Source organism: Narcine bancroftii, chromosome 7 (genome assembly GCF_036971445.1).
Source record: "Narcine bancroftii isolate sNarBan1 chromosome 7, sNarBan1.hap1, whole genome shotgun sequence".
In the NCBI taxonomy this organism is placed as follows: domain Eukaryota; kingdom Metazoa; phylum Chordata; class Chondrichthyes; order Torpediniformes; family Narcinidae; genus Narcine; species Narcine bancroftii.
Genome location: NC_091475.1, coordinates 49,594,495 through 49,611,730, shown reverse-complemented (window position 1 = coordinate 49,611,730; position 17,236 = coordinate 49,594,495). Strand labels below are relative to the sequence as shown.

Here is a 17,236-nt window from a genome sequence, read left to right as displayed (position 1 = left end):
CAGTGTCATTTTCTCCCTTTCCCCCCACCCCCCCCACCCACTCAACGTTCAACCTATATGATACATTAAACCCATTAAACAATGTCATCACACAATGAAAATAAACAAGAAATTTGTGTCTTCTACTTTTACATACTGGGTCAATTCATTTCGTCTTCTTCTCCTTCTGTCACTTTAGGCGGTGGAGATCCGCGGTAGGACTTCTCTGTTGTGTTCCATGTACGGTTCCCAAATTTGTTCGAATACTGTGATGTTATTTCTTAAATTATGTTATTTTTTCCAATGGAATATATTTATTCATTTCTATGTACCATTGCTGTATTCTCAGGCTATCTTCTAATTTCCAGGTTGACATAATACATTTTTTTCTACAGCTAAGGCTATCATAATAAATCTTTTACCTCTTTCGTGATCCCACAATGCTCTAATATATAAGCATTCTCCACATTATGCTATCACTGTCATGTTAAATACCTATGAAAAGTACTCTCATTTTTAATGCAAGTATAAAATAACTTGGTTTTTTTAAAAATCCTACTCCCAAAGACATCTAATGGCCCCTTTTGGACTTCCTAATACCTTGCTTTCCTACAATGTTTGTATTCCTCCAGGGACCTGTCTGATTGCAGTTTCCTGAACCTAACATGCACATCCTTTTACTTCTCGACTAAGTTCATGACCTCTATCATGATCCATTCTCTCATTTTGCCATCCTTACCCTTCACACCAAGGCATGCTGATCTTGAACTGGTTCACCCAATAACAGCTGCTCCAAATTAACTCCCCCTTGTTCCAGTATAATCCCATGATAATTTTCCCTTTCTCATTTTAATACTTTCCAACCAGATATGGCCTATCTTTGTCTATAACTATCCTGAGAGTTAAGGAAGAGTGATTATTATTCTTAAAATTGTCTCCCAATGAAACATCTGGCTGGCTCTTTTGCCAATACAAGATTGATTTTAAAAAAACACCCAGCACACAGTCTGTTCTTGCTGCTGCCATCAGAAAAGAGGTCTAGGTGTCACAAGACTCGCACCATCAGGTTCAGGAACATTACTACTCCTCCACCATCCGACTCAATCAGAAACTCATTTAAGCACTCTTGCTTTGCACATTTACATATTTATTTTCTGTATTGCAGTTTGTTGGCATTTCCTATTTGTTTACATTTCTCTCTTTTGTATTTGTTTGAGCACAGATTTTTGCACAACCGTTAAGTAGAAATTCTGCCTGGCCCACAGGGGAAAAAAAATCTCAGGGTTATATGTGACGTCATGCATGTGCTCTGACAATAAATCTGAACTTTGAACTTTTAGTATGGCCCCTTTCTGGTTCAGCCATCTAAATACTGCTTCAAGAAACTCTCCTGGATACACTTAACAAATTCTGTTCCATCTTAGCCTCTGGCACAAAGAACAATTCAGCCAATATTAGGAAAAAAAGTCTAATTTTCTAACACATCTGTTGCTTTTGCAACTTTCCATAATCTGTTTAAATATCTGTTCCTCCATGTTCTGGTGGCTTTTAGGTCTATGGTACACACCTGTCAGAGTGATTACATCATTCTTATTTATGATCTCTACCCACACTGCCCAGTAGTTGAGGCCACCACTATGTCCTCTCCAAGTACAGCTGTGCCTCCGCTTCTTACCTCATTCGCTATACCATCTAAAGCAACGCAACCCAGAAACTGAACTGCCAAAATTCTTGCAGCCATGACTCCATTACAGCCACAACTTCATAATTTCAAGTACTTATCCAGGCTCCAAGTTAATCTACCTTACCCACAATACTCCTTGCATTAAAATAAACACAGTTTAGCCCAGGGGTGGGCATATTATGGCCTAAGGCCCTGATTTGGCCCACGATCCAAATTTATCTGGCCCTGAGCGTAGCTGTCCCCCTCAGTGAGAGGCTTCCCTCCCTGCAGTGAGAGCTCCGCCTTAGTGTGCAGCACCCCCACTCTGTGCGTTGGATACACACCCCCACCCTCTGCAATGGAGACCTCCCCCTCCATCTGCGCGAGACCTCTGCCTATGACATTTCCCCCTCTCACAGTGACATTATTCTGCTGTCTGTGAGAACCTTCTCCAGTGTGAGACCCATCTATTCTGTGAGAATTCACCACTCTCACACCACCTCTTTCTGTAATGCTCTTTCATCTGATCTCTGTGTGGTACTCCTCTTTCTCTCCCACTTCCTCTTTCTGTATGTGAGGCTTTTTCTGTGTGTGTATATGACCATCTCTCTGTGTGACTCCTTGTCTCTCTGCAATCATCTGCCTCTCTGAGTTGGACTCCCTCTCCAGGTGTTGCACTCTCTCCCTGGGTGGGACTCCCTCTCTCTCTCTGTGAATCCTTTTCTTGGTGTGTGTGGCTCCCCCTATCTGCACAAATCCCAATCTCTCTCTCTCTCTCAGTCACTTCCTCTCTCTATGTGTGACTCATCCTTTCTTTGTGACAAGCACCTCTCTTTGTGTGAGACTCACCCTTTGTGTGACATTCTCCCCCTTACTGCTGTCTGTTTTGGGGTTAGTTATTTTGTTTTCATTATGACTAATTTTTTTCCTTTTTAATGTTTTTTTTATTGTGTAATTTAATGACTAACTCATGATTTTTGGAGCATTTCCATTTGAAGATGCCTTCCCTGACCTGAAATGCATCATTGTATTTATTCCATCTATTTATTTATTTCATTTATGGTAGCATCAGTGCAGCTCGCCATTCAACCACTGACACACCATTCGGCCTACCCATGGTTTAACCCCTCAGTTTCAATGTGACCATTCACCATCCCTTCACGTCCTTCCTTTCAGGTTGCTTTTCCTAACATCTGCCACCCCTCAACTCTTCCATTTGCTGCCCAGATTCACACTACCCTTACTACACTATTTTTAATCCTTCCCTCATAGCACTAGCAAGTCTCCCCACGAGGATATTGGTGGCTCCTCAGTTTGGTATAGCCCATTCCTCTTGTACAGGTCCCACCTACGTTGGAAGAGAGCCCAATAATTCAAATCCCTCCCTTCTTCACTAGTTGCTTAGCCACGCATTAAACCACACTATCTTCCTGTTAATGGCTTTACAACCTTGGAAGAAGTGCTTTGTAACTTGCTTCCTAGCTCCCAGATCTCATTCTGCAAGTCTACATTTTTCTTCTTACCCATTCATTGGTTCCAATGTGGACCTGACTCTAGTTGCTCTCCCTTATCCTTTAGAAGGTCCTGCATTTGTTCATAGATATCATGGATCCTTGCACCAGGGAGACAACGCATTAGCTTGGCATCTATCTTGTAGCCACAAAAACACCTTTTCGTGACTCTCAGCATGGATTCTACTCCCACCATTGTCCTCCATGACTTCACCCTTCTTTGCTGATCGAGGCATGATGCCAATGACCTGGCTGCTTCTACCCTCTGATAGTTCATGCTCCACAGCGGCATCCAAAGCAGTATACTTGTCACTAAAAGGAATGACCACAGAGGAATTGGCACTGTCTTCTCCCTTTCCTCTTCCAAGTGGTCACTCAACTACCTTGTGGCCTGAACCTTAACCCTAACTACTTCACTAAACCTGTAATCGATTACCTTCTCTGCCCTTTGGTTGATCCGTAGTTCATCCAACTCCAGCTTCAATTCCTTAACACGTTCACTGAAGAGTTGCAGCTGAATGCAAGATCAGTGGCAAAGGTGGTGTGCTTTGGATCTTGGGCAGTTCATTAATGCCTCGATTACCATGAAATTATAACTACAGTAAAACCTAATATCTGGTACCTAGGGTGATTGGTAGATGCCAGGTAAGTGTATTTTCTGGTTGTTTGAGACTTTACTCTTACAATGACTAATTAGTACACCTGTATTTAGAATAAATAGTTTAAAAGACAAAAGACAAAATACTACAGTGCATTTAAACTGAAAAATCTTAAATTACATGAATATATAAGCCTTAATGCATTTCACCATATTTTCAGTCACATTCATTGAAATGATTTGCAGTGCACCCCCAATAATGTATGGGGCAGATACATTTTTTTTTCCTTTATTTGTCCCTGTGGTTCACAGTTTTCAATTTGTAATGGAACAATTCATGTGCTTAAAGTGCACATTTCCAGGTTTCATTAAAGGGTATCTGTGTATATTTTGGTTTGACATGTTTTTTAGAGCATGTTTTATACATAGATCCCTCATTTCAAGCCACCATAATATTTAAGACATAAAGTAGACATGTTTAGCACTTTGTTACATGTCCCTTACATGGCATTGTAAGCCTAATTCAAAGACATCACCAGGTGCTGAGCATCTTTCCTGGTGATGGTCTACCAGGCCTCGTCCACAGCCATCTTCAGTTTTCGGGGCTTGTCCCCTTAGGTTTCCTCTTCAGCATATGGAAGGCATGTGCAATTGGATTTAGACTGAGGTGACTAACTTGGGCATTCGAGAATTTTCCCGTTTTTAGCTTTGAAAAACTCCTTTGTCCTTTAGCAGTATGTTTGGGATCATTGTCTTGGTGTAGGATAAAGCACTGTCCAATAAGTTTGAGGCATTTGCTCAACTTGAGAAGATATTTCTAGACACCTCAAAATTAATTTTGCTACTGCCATCAGTAGTTACATCAATGAAGATGGTGCGCCAGTACCGGTGCACCCATACATGTCCAATCTATAACACCCCCATCACCATGTTTCACAAATGAGGAGGCATGCTTTGGATCTTCGGCAGTTCCTTTACACCTCCACACTGTGCTCTTGCCATCACTCTGATACAGGTTACTCTTGGTCTTATCTCATCCACAAGATGTTTTTCCAGAATTCTGCAGGCTCTTTTAAATACTTCTTGGCAAACTGTTATTTGGCCATCTAGCTTCTGTGGTTAACAAGTGGTTTGCACCTTGCAGTGAAGCCTGTTTCAGTTCATGTGGTCTACTCCTTGACACATTCACATCTGCCTCCTGAAGAATGTATATGATCTGTCAGACAGGCACTTGGGGATATTTATTCATTATGAGAATTCTTCTGTCATCAGCATGGAGATTATCCTTGGAATTCCAGCCCCTTTGCGATTACTGAGCTCACCAGCAAGCTCTTTCTTCTTAATGATATTCCAAACTCTTGATTTTGGCCATCCTCAGGTTTGGGCGATGTCTCTTATGGTTTTATTGTTGTTTTTCAGCCTCATAATGGCTTCTTTGACTTTCATTGGCACAACTCTAGTCCTCATGTTAAAAAAATGGCAACTACGGACTTCAAAGGTGATCAAAAGCTTAGAAGCAAGCCTAGCTCTCTTATACCTGCACCAATGAAGCAATTAAACATATCAGAGTACTCACAAACAGCTGTGAAGCCAAATGTCCCAAACATTATGGTGCCGTGTCCCGTGATGCATGATCAATATTTTTGAGGTTCTCTAAAGTTGCCTATGAAATATTTTCATTTACTTCACTATAGAAATGTATACTTCGAAAAATGATGGCACAGTTAATGTAGCAGTTAGCGCAACACTGTTACACGGTGTTCAAATTCAGTACCGTCTGTAAGGAGTTTGTATGTTCTCTCCATGTCTGCATGTGTTTCCTCTGGGTGCTCCAGTTTCCTTCCACCCTTCAAAACGTAGTGTTGAAGCTTAATTGGGTGCAATACGGTGGCACAAGCTCACGGACTGGAATGGCCTGTTACCGTGCTAGATGTATGTCTAAATAAATTCAATTTGACTAATACAGTCTGAGAGAGGCCATTTTATACCTTTGAAAGCAATGCTGGTGTGAAATAGTTCAGTAAAGTGCAATTGTTAATCTGGATCTGGCTTTTCAGAGCCTGCATACATGCTCAGGTTTTTGACATAGCCTTTCTCATCTAAAAAGCAATGCGTAGTGCAGTTACAAAAATTAATTTGATCACCATGAAAGCTAGATTTACTTAGATCCTATGATCAATAGTAGCACAAAACATCACTGTTCATTTTGATAGCATTTCCAATGTGCTTACTCGTCCTGACATTTTAAAATTCTCTCAGCAGTACTTTTTTTGATTCACAAGAACTATTAATCATATAAACCACAATGGAAAATAGCTCCGCCAAACAACGCAGCATTTTTCATTATTATTTTTTAAGCACACAAATTGACTCTGTCTACTGATTCCAAGATTGCTACATGACTTCCCCTTAACTATTTCTTTTTGAAGGAGAAATATACCTCGGATGATGTCGCATGGAAGACCTTGTCATGGGAACAGAAACGTGGCTTCCCCTCAAGCACGTTAAATTCAGCCCTCAACCACATATCCTCCATTAACCACATCTGCCTTGGTCCCTCTGCCCAACAAGGATAGGATTCCCTTTGTCCTCACCTATCTCCCCACAAGCCTCTGTTTCCACAAATCATCCTCTGCATTTCCACCATCTACTACATGATCCTACCAACAGGCACATTTTCCCACTTCCCCCTTCATCAAGGTAAGTTCCCTTCATAACTCTCTTGTCTGCTCCTATCTTCCCTTGGCACATACCCCTGTGATGGCAGGAAATGCGCCCACATCTCCTCCCTTACCATGATTCGGAGCACCAAACAGTCCTACCAAGTGAAGCAACACTTCACTTGTGAATCTGCAGTAGTCATCTACTGCATCCGGTTCTCCCCTCCACATCAGACAGAATAGATGCAGACTGGGAGATTACTTCATTCAGCACCTTAGTTCTGTCTGCTGCAATAACAGGTCTCTTCCAGTGGCAACCCATTTCAATTCCCTGCCCCATTCCCATACGATATGTCTGTCCATTGTCTCATGCTCTGCCAGACTGAGAGCACCCACAAATTTGAGAAACATCTCATATTCTATCTGGGCACCCTCCAACCAGATGGCATTAAACCTAACTTCAACAGTTTCCATTAGCCCCCCCCCCACCCCATCTCTTCACTTCTCCTAGCTCTTCATTCATATACCCACCCTTCACTCAAACAATTATCACCTTTCCTCTCTTGTCCTCCTATCTCTGTCCATTTATCACATTTTGTCTATTGGCCTGTACTCCTCTCCCTGCTCTTCCTTCCCTTCTCCCCAGCTTTTTTTATTCAGACACTTGCCTGCTTTTTGCTCATACCCTGACAAAGGGCTCAGGCCCAAATCATTGGTTAAATATCTTTTACTCCTATGGACATTGCGAGACCTGCTGAGTTCCACCAGCATTTCTGTGCTTTTACTACAATCAGTGTCTGCAGACTTTTGTGTTTCAAACCTTGATATTAAATCATTAAGTGTTGCACAAGTACAATTTTAGAAGGTCAATAAAGTATAAATTAAATTGAGCTATACAATTATAATAGTGTGAAATAATATTTATGTACTTAACTTCCTCAGACAGAAAATTAAGCAATATTTTTTAGGTTCTATTAAATATATTTTTCAATCATCAGTATTAAGCCAAGGAGCTGACTGTGGACCTTTGGAGGGGAAGAACCAGAGGTATACTATCCAGTGATCATTGGGGGAAATCAAGGTGAAGAGAGTAAGCAAATTTAAATTCCTAGGAGTCACCATCTTGGATGATCTTTCCTGGACCCAACACACAGATGTCATCTTGAAGAAAGCATGTCAGCACCTTTACTTTCTTAGAAGCTTGCAGAGGTTTGGCATGACATTGAAACCTTGGCAAACTTCTACAGATGTGTAGTGGAAAGTATGATGACCAGCTGCATCACAGTCCCCGGGATGGGGACTATACGCCTGAGTGTAAAGCCCTGTTGAAAGGTAGTGGATACAGCTCAGGACATCAGTCAAAACCCTGCCCACCAAGGAAATTTGCAGTCGGTCAGTAGCAGCAATCATCAAGGATCCACAAAACTCAGGATATGCTCTGCTCTCATTGCTGCCATCAGGAAAGGGGTGTAGGTGCCACAAGACTCATGCCACCAGGTTCAGGAACAGTAGCTACCCCTCCACATTAGATTCCTAAACAACTAACTCAATCAGAGATTCATTTAAGGACTCTTTCTTTGCACATTATTGAATATTTCATAGCATATTTACATTTCTTTGTTCAAGTTCATATATCAACCGATTGCATAAGTACAACCGATGAAACAGTGTTCCCCCGGTCCTCAGTACAACACATTGCAAACTCAAATATGGACATAACACAGATACAGACAAATGCTACTTATGCATAGCATATGCATACAAATATCAAAATAAATATTAGTTAAATAAATAATTGATACATGGAAGGTTTGTATGAGAAGTTCATCAGTTGTTCAGCCGTCTCACTCCCCATGGAAAGAAGTTGCTCTGGCTCTGATATTCCTGTATCTCTTTTGCAATGGGAGTAGCTGAAAGATGCGGTGTGTGGGGTGGTAGGGGTTCTCATTGATTTTCCAAGCCCTTTTCAGACAACAATCCCAGTAAATCCCACCGACATGGGGGACTGCCACTTTTGTGCTCCTGTGGATTCACCTCCCATCTGATGCTTCTCAGCAACCATACCACTCTGTTGCAGCCAGCCAGGAGGTTCTTGATAGAACTCCTGTAGAAAATTGACAGGATAATGGCCAGTAGCCTTGCCCGCCCCAGTTTTCTCAGGAAGTTCAGTCATTGTTATGGTCTCCTGAGAAGTGGGGAGATGTTTGAGTCCAGGATAGCACACTTCTTAAGTGGTCTCCAAGGAACTTGGTGCTCTCTAATGAGCTATTAAAATGAAGTGGAAGGTGCTCGTCCATGATCCTCTTGAAGTCCGCAATCATCTCCTTCATCTTGTCCACACTGAAACTTAGACTGTTATTTTCACACAATTTCACGAGATTATCCACCTCTTCTCTGCAGTGTGACTCGTTGTTGCTGATGAGGCCGACAACTGATGTGTCATCTGCAAACTTGATGACCCTGTTGGAGATTAATCTGGCATTGCAGTGGTGAGTCAGTAGCATGAACAAGAGTGTACACAAATGTTTATATTTCTCTCTTTTCATGAGTACATTTTTTTGCAATACCATTCTGCATGGCCTGCAGGAGAAAGAATCTCCAGATTGTATGTTATGTCATGTATGTACTCTGACAATATAGTAAATCTGAACTTAGAACTTTTCTAAAGTCTTTAGAAGTTCTATTTACAAAAGGCAAAATATTTTTACCAACTTAAAAGCACAAATTTCCTGCAATCGTTTTTCCCAGACTGAAATTATAATGTTCACTGCAGTTCGACATGCAAGAAGTTCAGATAGGTTATTTAAAAAATTGTTATAAAATTCTTTAGGCTCTTTACAAGAAGGAACAAGTATGATATGTTTTACGCCTCGAATTAAATTTACAAAATATTGCTTTTAATTTAGTCACACAATAAATTTTAATCTCATATAGTGGCTTTTAGTCAAATTGGATAATCCATTTCAGCTGAGCAAGTGAAAATACATCCATACCCCTCTCATCTATGTGAACATTTAGCCCACATTCACCACTTCAGCTGAAGTCCATTCTACGCTCCTACTACTATCTATTTAAAATCATCCATTCCAACAAGATTGCACTTCTAAATTCAACAAATGTCAGAGTTATGATTGAATATTCCAACTTACTATTCTCCATACTGAAAGGATTACACAATTATTTACAACATTTAATAAAATTCAGCACTTACTTTAAATGCATTTGCATCAATGACAACTGTGATACACTGTCTAAGGCTTAGTAATTGAAGTAATGTGTTTCGTTGATTATGATGTCCAATGCACTCGGCACTGAGCGACAGAACTTTTGCAGTCCATGCTTGGATATATGCATGCTTAGAGGCTGAGCAACAAGATATTATCAACCCTAACCCTAACCCACATGATATGAAGGGGCCTCACACAATGTCTGGAAGATCAAGAACAACACACATATGGTGTTGGAGGAATTTAGCAGGTCTGCAAGATCAAGGATCTCTGCCAAACTGCCCAATGTTGCGTCCAATGTCCTTCTGACAAAGTTTCATGGGGAGATCCAGGAAAACATGGATCATTTTCCATTCTCTGGAGCCATCTCTTAGCAAAGCCAGATGAGATTAACCACTGTCAACAATGCACTTTGGCTGACTGATCAGGAAAAGATATTTGAAGATCAAGACCTCAAAGTGCAACAAAACTTGTGTGTCCATGGCAAAGGCTCTACCTGCCTCCTGTAAGGTCCTGAGACCTGGTCAGCCTATAGAAGAGAAAGTATGTGACAGCATTAGAGAAACAAAAATCTACCCTATTGCTGCAAAATCCTCCAAATTCAATGGAAGAATAAACAAACCGATGTCAGCACCCTCCCCCAATCTAACACTCCAAATGTTGAGATACCATTTACTCTCAGTCAGTCTGCTTTAGGCAGGCCACTGTTCCTGCCTCATGCCAAATTACCAAATCATTATTTCAAGCCCTGTTATGAGAGATGATTACCAAGATGACAGAGAAAAAGATTCAAGAATATGCTCAACACTTTCATGCAGAAGTATAACAGCTCCAGGGAACCTCTGGCCCATGTTAACTCAAAGTGAATAGTGTTCAGAACCTTGAGGCCATGCATCAAGAGCATTCAGAAACTTGAGTTAAGTGATACCCTCTCCCTTCTTACTTGCCTTATCAGCCACCAACTGCTCCATCTTTAGGGGAGTTTGTATTTTCACACAGACTTCATTAGCCATCTCAATGCTCATAAAATTGGAATGGAAGTTAAATCATCTTTGATTATAAAACTCTGCCCACTAAGAGAACATAAAATTAACTGTAGAATTACTGGATTAACTTCTAATTTTGCATGTTTAGAATTTAGAAAAATGGCTGTGCAGCAGGTTTTAAAAATTATATGTTCAATGCAAATTTAACTTAACACAACAAATTGTACAAACAAAACACAACTGCAAGCTGCTCAGAATAAGGGCCTTCATGTACAGTGTCTGAAAATCGAAAAAATGTATACAGAAAAAACCCTGATGAATGGAATTAAGCAACTGGCAAAAAGAAAAAAAAATTGAGGTAAAATTAAAGAAAATAAGTATAAAATAATAGGTAAAAAAAAGATTTAAAATTGTTGAAGTAAATGTTCTCTGAAGTAACATGTAAACCTTTGGTAAAGATGGGAGCAAATATTCAGCCAGCAGAGTGCCTTGGTTGTGCTTTGCTCATAGCAGGTGTTTTAATAAAGTTGTATGAAAGGATAAAGAGTTGGATGATGCCGCTCGCTGTTGGGGTGACTCTCTTAAAGTGTCTCCTTATCCCTGCTTAATAAGAGTCACCCCAGTCAGAGGCTATATCTGTAAACTTGGAGGTGGGCGTTTAATTATCTATGTTTTTTGTATACATTTTGGTTTAACCATGCAGAACTTGCAGCACTTTTAATACATATTTCCCCCATTTCAGGGAGCCATAATGTTTGGGACATTTGGCTTCACAGGTGTTTTGTGATTATTCAGATATGTTTAATTGCTTCATTGGCACAGGTAATAATATAGCTCGGCTTGCTTCTAAACATTTGATCATCTTTGGAGACTGTAGTTGCTATTTTTCAATATGAGGACCAAAGTTGCACCAATGAAAGTCACAAAAGCCATTATGAGGCTGAAAAACAATAAATCATAAGAAACACCTCTCAAACCTTAGATTTTAACCAAAATCAACTGTTTGGAACATCATTAAGAAGAAAGAGCATCCTGGTAAGATCAGTAATCACAAAGGGGCTGGTTGGCCAAAGAAGACTTAAACTCCTCATGACAGAATAATTCTCATCATAATGAAGCAAAATCCCCAAATGCCTGTCCTACAGATTAGAAGACAGGTGTAGATATGTGTCAATGACTACTATCCGGACACGACTTCATGAACAGAAATACAGAAGCTACACTGCAAGATGAAAACCACTAGTTAGCCACAGAATCAGAATGGCCAGATAACAGTTTGCCAAGAAGTACCTATATTTAAAAGAGCCTGCAGAATTCTGGAAAAAATCTTATGGACAGATAGGATCAAGATTAACCTGTATTAAAGTAATGAGAAAAGAGGCAAGAGAAAAGTGTGGAGGTATAAAGGAATTTCCCAAAATTCAAATTATACCACCTCATCTGTGAAATATGATGGTGGGGGTTTTTATGACCTGGGCATTTATGGCTGCCACAGGTACAGGCGCACTTATCTTCTTGGTGATACAATTGCTGATGGCTGTAGAAAAATGAATTGTGAGGTGTACAGACACGTCTTATCTGCTTAAGTTCGATCAAATTCCTCCAAACTCATTGGACGGTGCTTCATCCTACTGCAAGACAATTATCTCAAACATACTGCTAAAGCACAAAGGAGGTTTTCAAAGGTAAAAACTGGAAAATTCTATCAGTATGATAGATGCCAAACCATCCAGATTTCCAAACAATGATAAAGTGGATTATAGGTGTTTTAGAGCAACTTCTACTTTCTGTAACATAGTCCAGCACAAAAAATCCTTTCATAAAAACTATCAAGGTGCATATACTATCACCAGTCAAAATTTCATGGAGTTTCTTCTGCGGTGTGATAATCAGAGATTACATGATCTCTGACTGAAAAGACTTGCCAGTCCACATTCTCAGTTTGTAGATTAGAAATTAAATAATCACATTGGGAATGGATCAGTTTAAAATTAACAAAGTGTTGTCACTCCTCATCACTCTCTTGGACAACTGTCAGCCCTATAATACCTAATTTAGCAAATTCAAGTTTCAACTATAATTGTACACAACTAAATATGTTATAAGTATGGATCGGCTGGCAGGAGATTATAGATCTGGTGCATGTTTTTGGCATCTGTTATGAATCCTTCATCTGGAGTTTGAACCTTTGATCATGCTTTGATATTCCAAACTGTCTTACTACCACAGATGTCAATTCCAGTGTATACTTTTCTCTTATTAACTGAGCTATTCACAAGAACACAAGAAAATAGGGACACGGTAGGCCACTTGGCTCCTCAAGCAATTCCTGCCAGTCATAGTGGCTCATTTGTCTTTGGCCTCGACTCCTTTTCTGTCTCACTTCAGCACAGTGTTTCAAAAATATATCGACCTCTTCTTTAGATGCCTCCAGTGATTTGAGATCCACAACAGTCTAGTTTTAGATTCCAAAAATTCACCCATCTCTGAGAAAGAATTTCTAAGCACCTGTTTTAAATGACATTTCAATGTCTCCCCTCATCTCAGATATGGAGTGGCGCTGTCAACATGGCTTTGTGTGGTTGTCATGTTTAACCAATCTTGTAGAGTTTTTTGAGCAAGTTACCAGGAACGATGATGAAGTAAAAGTTGTGGATGTTGTCAACATGGATTTTAGGAAGGCCTTTGACAAGGTTCCACATGGGAGATTCGTCAGAAAGATTCAGACACTCGGTATTCATGGGGAGGTAGTCAGTTGGATTCGATATTGGCTACACGGGAGAAGCTAGAGAGTGGTAGTGGATGATTGCTTCTCAGACTGGAAGCCTTTGACTAGTGGTGTGCCTCAGGGATCAGTGCTGGGATCATTGTTGTTTATCATTGATATCGATGATATTGTGGTAAAATGGATCAGCAAATTTGCAGGTGACACAAAGAATGGAGGCATTGTAGACAGCGAGGAAGGTTTTCATAGCTTGAGAGGAACCAGCTGGAAAAATGAGCTGAAAAATGGCAGATGGAATTTAACAAAGACAAGGGTGAGGTGCTGCATTTTGGAATGACAAATCAAGGTAGGACATACATGGTAAATTGTAGGGCACTGAGAATTGCAAACAGAGGAATCTGGGAATACAGAAACAGAATTTACTGAAAGTGGTGTCATAGCTAGATTGGGTTGTAAAGAGAGCTTTTGATATATTGGCCTTCATAAATCAAGTATCGAGTGTAGAAGTTAGGATATTATAGTAAAATTGTATAAGACATTGGTGTGGCCAAATTTGGAGTTTTGGGTGCAGTTTTGATCACCTAACTACAAGAAAATTATTAATAAGATTGAAAAAGTACAGAAAAGATTTACTAGGATGTTGCCGGGACTTCAGAAACAGAGTTACAGGGAAAGGTTAAACAGGTTTGGAATTTATTTCCTGGAGTGTAGGAGAATGAGGGGTGATTTGATAGATATGTACAACATTATGAGGGGTATAGATTGAGTAGATGCAAGTATGTTTTTTCCCACAGAGGCTGGGTGAGATACAAGCCAGGGGACATGGGTTAAAGGTGAAAGAGGAAAAGTTTAGGGGGAACGTCTTCACACAGATAGTAGTAGGAGTGTAGAATGGACTGCAGCTGAAGTGGTGAATGTGGGCTAAATGTTCACATAGATGAGAGGGGTATGGAGGGATATGGACTGGGTGCAGGTCAGTGGAACTAAGCAGAATAATAGTTCAGCACAGACTAGAAGCTCCGAAGGGCATGTTTTCTGGTCCTAACCTCAAAGAATATATTTCCAACATTTTTTTTTTAATATAAAGTTGTTTGCGAAGAACAACTCCCTAATTCCAGAAACTATCATAGGAATCTTTTGTAGACTGCATCCTTTGAAGGTACAGGTATATCATCTCTTAAACAGGGGACCAAAACTGTATTCAGTATTTAATTTTCTTGATTTTTTTGAAGTCTAATACAAAGATAATCTGAAAAACCAGAGCCACATCCTGTTTTCTTTTCAGCAAACCATGCGTCAGTTTACTGATGTACTCTTTACTAAGATCTTGTTTAAATCACTGATACTTTTCCTTATTTCATGAATAGTTATAACAAAAAATTTATTTTAAATATTCTCTCCATTGATGATGACTGAACTTATGTGGCACTAAAATTATCGTTTTATTTAAAAACATGAATTTTAGATAAAGTTTGTCTAACAAGTACAGGTACTCCCAGACTTGCGACCTATGTGACTTGCATTCATTCACACACACGACAGAAAATTTGTTGAAAAAAATATATAATTTATGCAGTTTATGTTGTATTTCATAAACTATAACAAAGATACAAAGCAAGCAAGAGCTAAGATGTGCAAACTTACCTTGTTAGTTAGCGTTCCAGTGTCCGTAGGCTGGGTGCAGCTGTTACAGAGTTCAGCGTAGTGTATTGACCAATGTGTTGTGTGGTTTTATGTTAAAAAAGTGACTGTTTGCCTTTAAGAGCCAAGGTGAAGGTGGACTGCTAAGAGAGTGGGAGACGGACTGAGCATGTGCAGAAAATGGAAAAAAAATTCTGGTCTTGGACGATAAACCAGGTTGTGCTGTGGAGTGGAAGGAGGCCCAGAGCATGAGTCATTGTCTGGAGGACAGCTTAGAATGTTGAAATTTTTAAAAAGGATGAACATTCTGAAGGCAGCCAGAAGGATCCGGACCAAGCCAGTTGTTCCTCTCTCTTCAAGCAACACAAGACAACTTCGAATTTTGTGCTTTCTCTCTCTCACAAAGATCTTTTGGCTTAAGTTTACCAAACAAACTGAATTTTGTTTATGATCTTTGTTTCAGTTGAGATCCAAGTTTTGTGTGTTTTGTGTTTGTTTTGTGTCTAAGTTTTTCTGTGGGCTGGTTGGAAATATAACATACTTTAATTACATGTTATATTTAGGCTGGGGAATTTATTAGTTTTACACTGCTATAGAAATTTGCATAATAACCAGTGGGCATTGTTATAAAAGGGGGAATTTTGAATTAAAGTTTGAAGGTGAATTTTTTGCTAATAAAGTAATTGTTCATCTTTACCCCTGTGTGATACGCCTTCTTTGTGGTTGCTGGTTAAATCTTGTAACATAATTTGGGAAGAGTCTGGGATCAAGCCAATTTGGAAGCTTTAGGGGCGATTGACTTGTGCTTAGTTATCAGTCGTCTGAGTTTGACTCAACCTCCATCTTGAAATTAAAAGAATAAATGAATAAATCACCAGCAGAAAAACCAGCAACTATGAATATTGACCCCCTTCATAGCTAACCCTTCAGTGGTTAATTTTTAAATGGCTAAAAAGTCAGAACTGATCGTTAAAGTTGGCAAGTTAAACAAGAACTGGGATGAAAAAAAAGGGAATTGCCCAAAAGATTGTTAAGCACTATGTAGGAAAGGGGGTATTTGAAGAAGCTGCATTAGAACAGTTTCCAAAGGAGAAAACTTCAGAGGAAGTTGGCTTTGAGAAAACTAGAGTGAGAGGCAGAAAGGAAAGCCGAACGGGAAGCAGTAAGGCAGGCAGAAATGGAAGAGAATAGAGAGAAAGGACGGAAGCAGGAGCTAGAACTAGCTAAATTAAAGCTGACCCTAACACAAGGAGAGGGAGAAGCCCAAAACCCACGTGCTGGTCAGGAAGAGAGGTTTCTGGTCAGTAGAGAAATGAGGTTAGTTCCTCCATTTGAGGAAGCTGAAATAAACCAGTATTTCCAGCATTTTGAGAAAGTAGCTGTAAATTTAAAATGGCCACCAGACGAGTGGTCACTCCTGCTACAAAGTGTTCTTAAAGGGAAAGCGCAACAGGTGTACGTGTCTCACTGTACAACAAGCAGCTGATTACGAATTTGTAAAGCAGGCAATACTCCGATCTTATGAACTAGTTCCAGAGGCTTATAGAGTTTTTAAAAAAGCAGCAACCCAATCTTACCTGGATTTTGCTTATAGGAAGGTTGGGTGCTGCAATGAAAGTAGAAAATAACTTTGATTTATTGAGGGAAATGATTCTGATTGAGGAGATTAAAAATTGTTTTCCTGACATTATTCAAGTGTACTTGGCAGAGAAAAATATAAAAACTTGGCAAGAATTGGCTAAATTCACAGAGGAATATGCTTTAACCCACAAACCAAAATGGACACCAGGGAATACCTTTCAAAGGAATATTTTGATAATCAAAGTAGAGTAGAAAGAAAATCTAGAAGAGAGGTTAAAGGAAGAGAGGAAGAGAAATGGGTGAAGGAAAAATTTGAGTGTTATTTACCACTATTGTAAGAAGCCAGGGCACATAATAGCAAATTGTCCTGTACTGAAAAGGAAGAAAGAGAAAGGGGTGGGATCAACTGCCTGTGTTCAGAGTGAAAAAGTTAGGGATATTTTTAAACCATTCATGATTGAAGGTTTCATTTCGGTTAAAGAAGGATCCAATCAAGTGCCAGTTAAAATCCTGCGGTATACTGGAGCACCCCAATCGCTTGTATTAAGCAACGTTTTGAATTTTGGTGAGGAGACTGATACTGGAGATGTGAATTTAATTAAAGGCATTGGTGGTGAAGCATGGAATAGTGACGAAATCAGACTTAGTTAATAGCTCGATTACGA

General features: G+C 39.7%; 1 protein-coding gene across 7 annotated transcripts in view; it reads right to left on the bottom strand.

Annotated features, from left to right (window-relative positions):
- LOC138738899 (transcription regulator protein BACH1-like) overlaps positions 1-17,236 on the bottom strand; it is an 87,093-nt gene that overhangs the window by 37,765 nt on the left and 32,092 nt on the right. The window contains exon 1 of one of the 7 annotated variants that reach the window (XM_069890063.1): positions 14,994-15,185. The exons of the other annotated variants lie outside the window; for them this stretch is intronic. The gene's annotated coding sequence lies outside the window, so the exon portion shown is untranslated. Of the gene's footprint in view, positions 1-14,993; positions 15,186-17,236 lie in introns of those variants that run through there. 7 annotated transcript variants of the gene reach the window in all.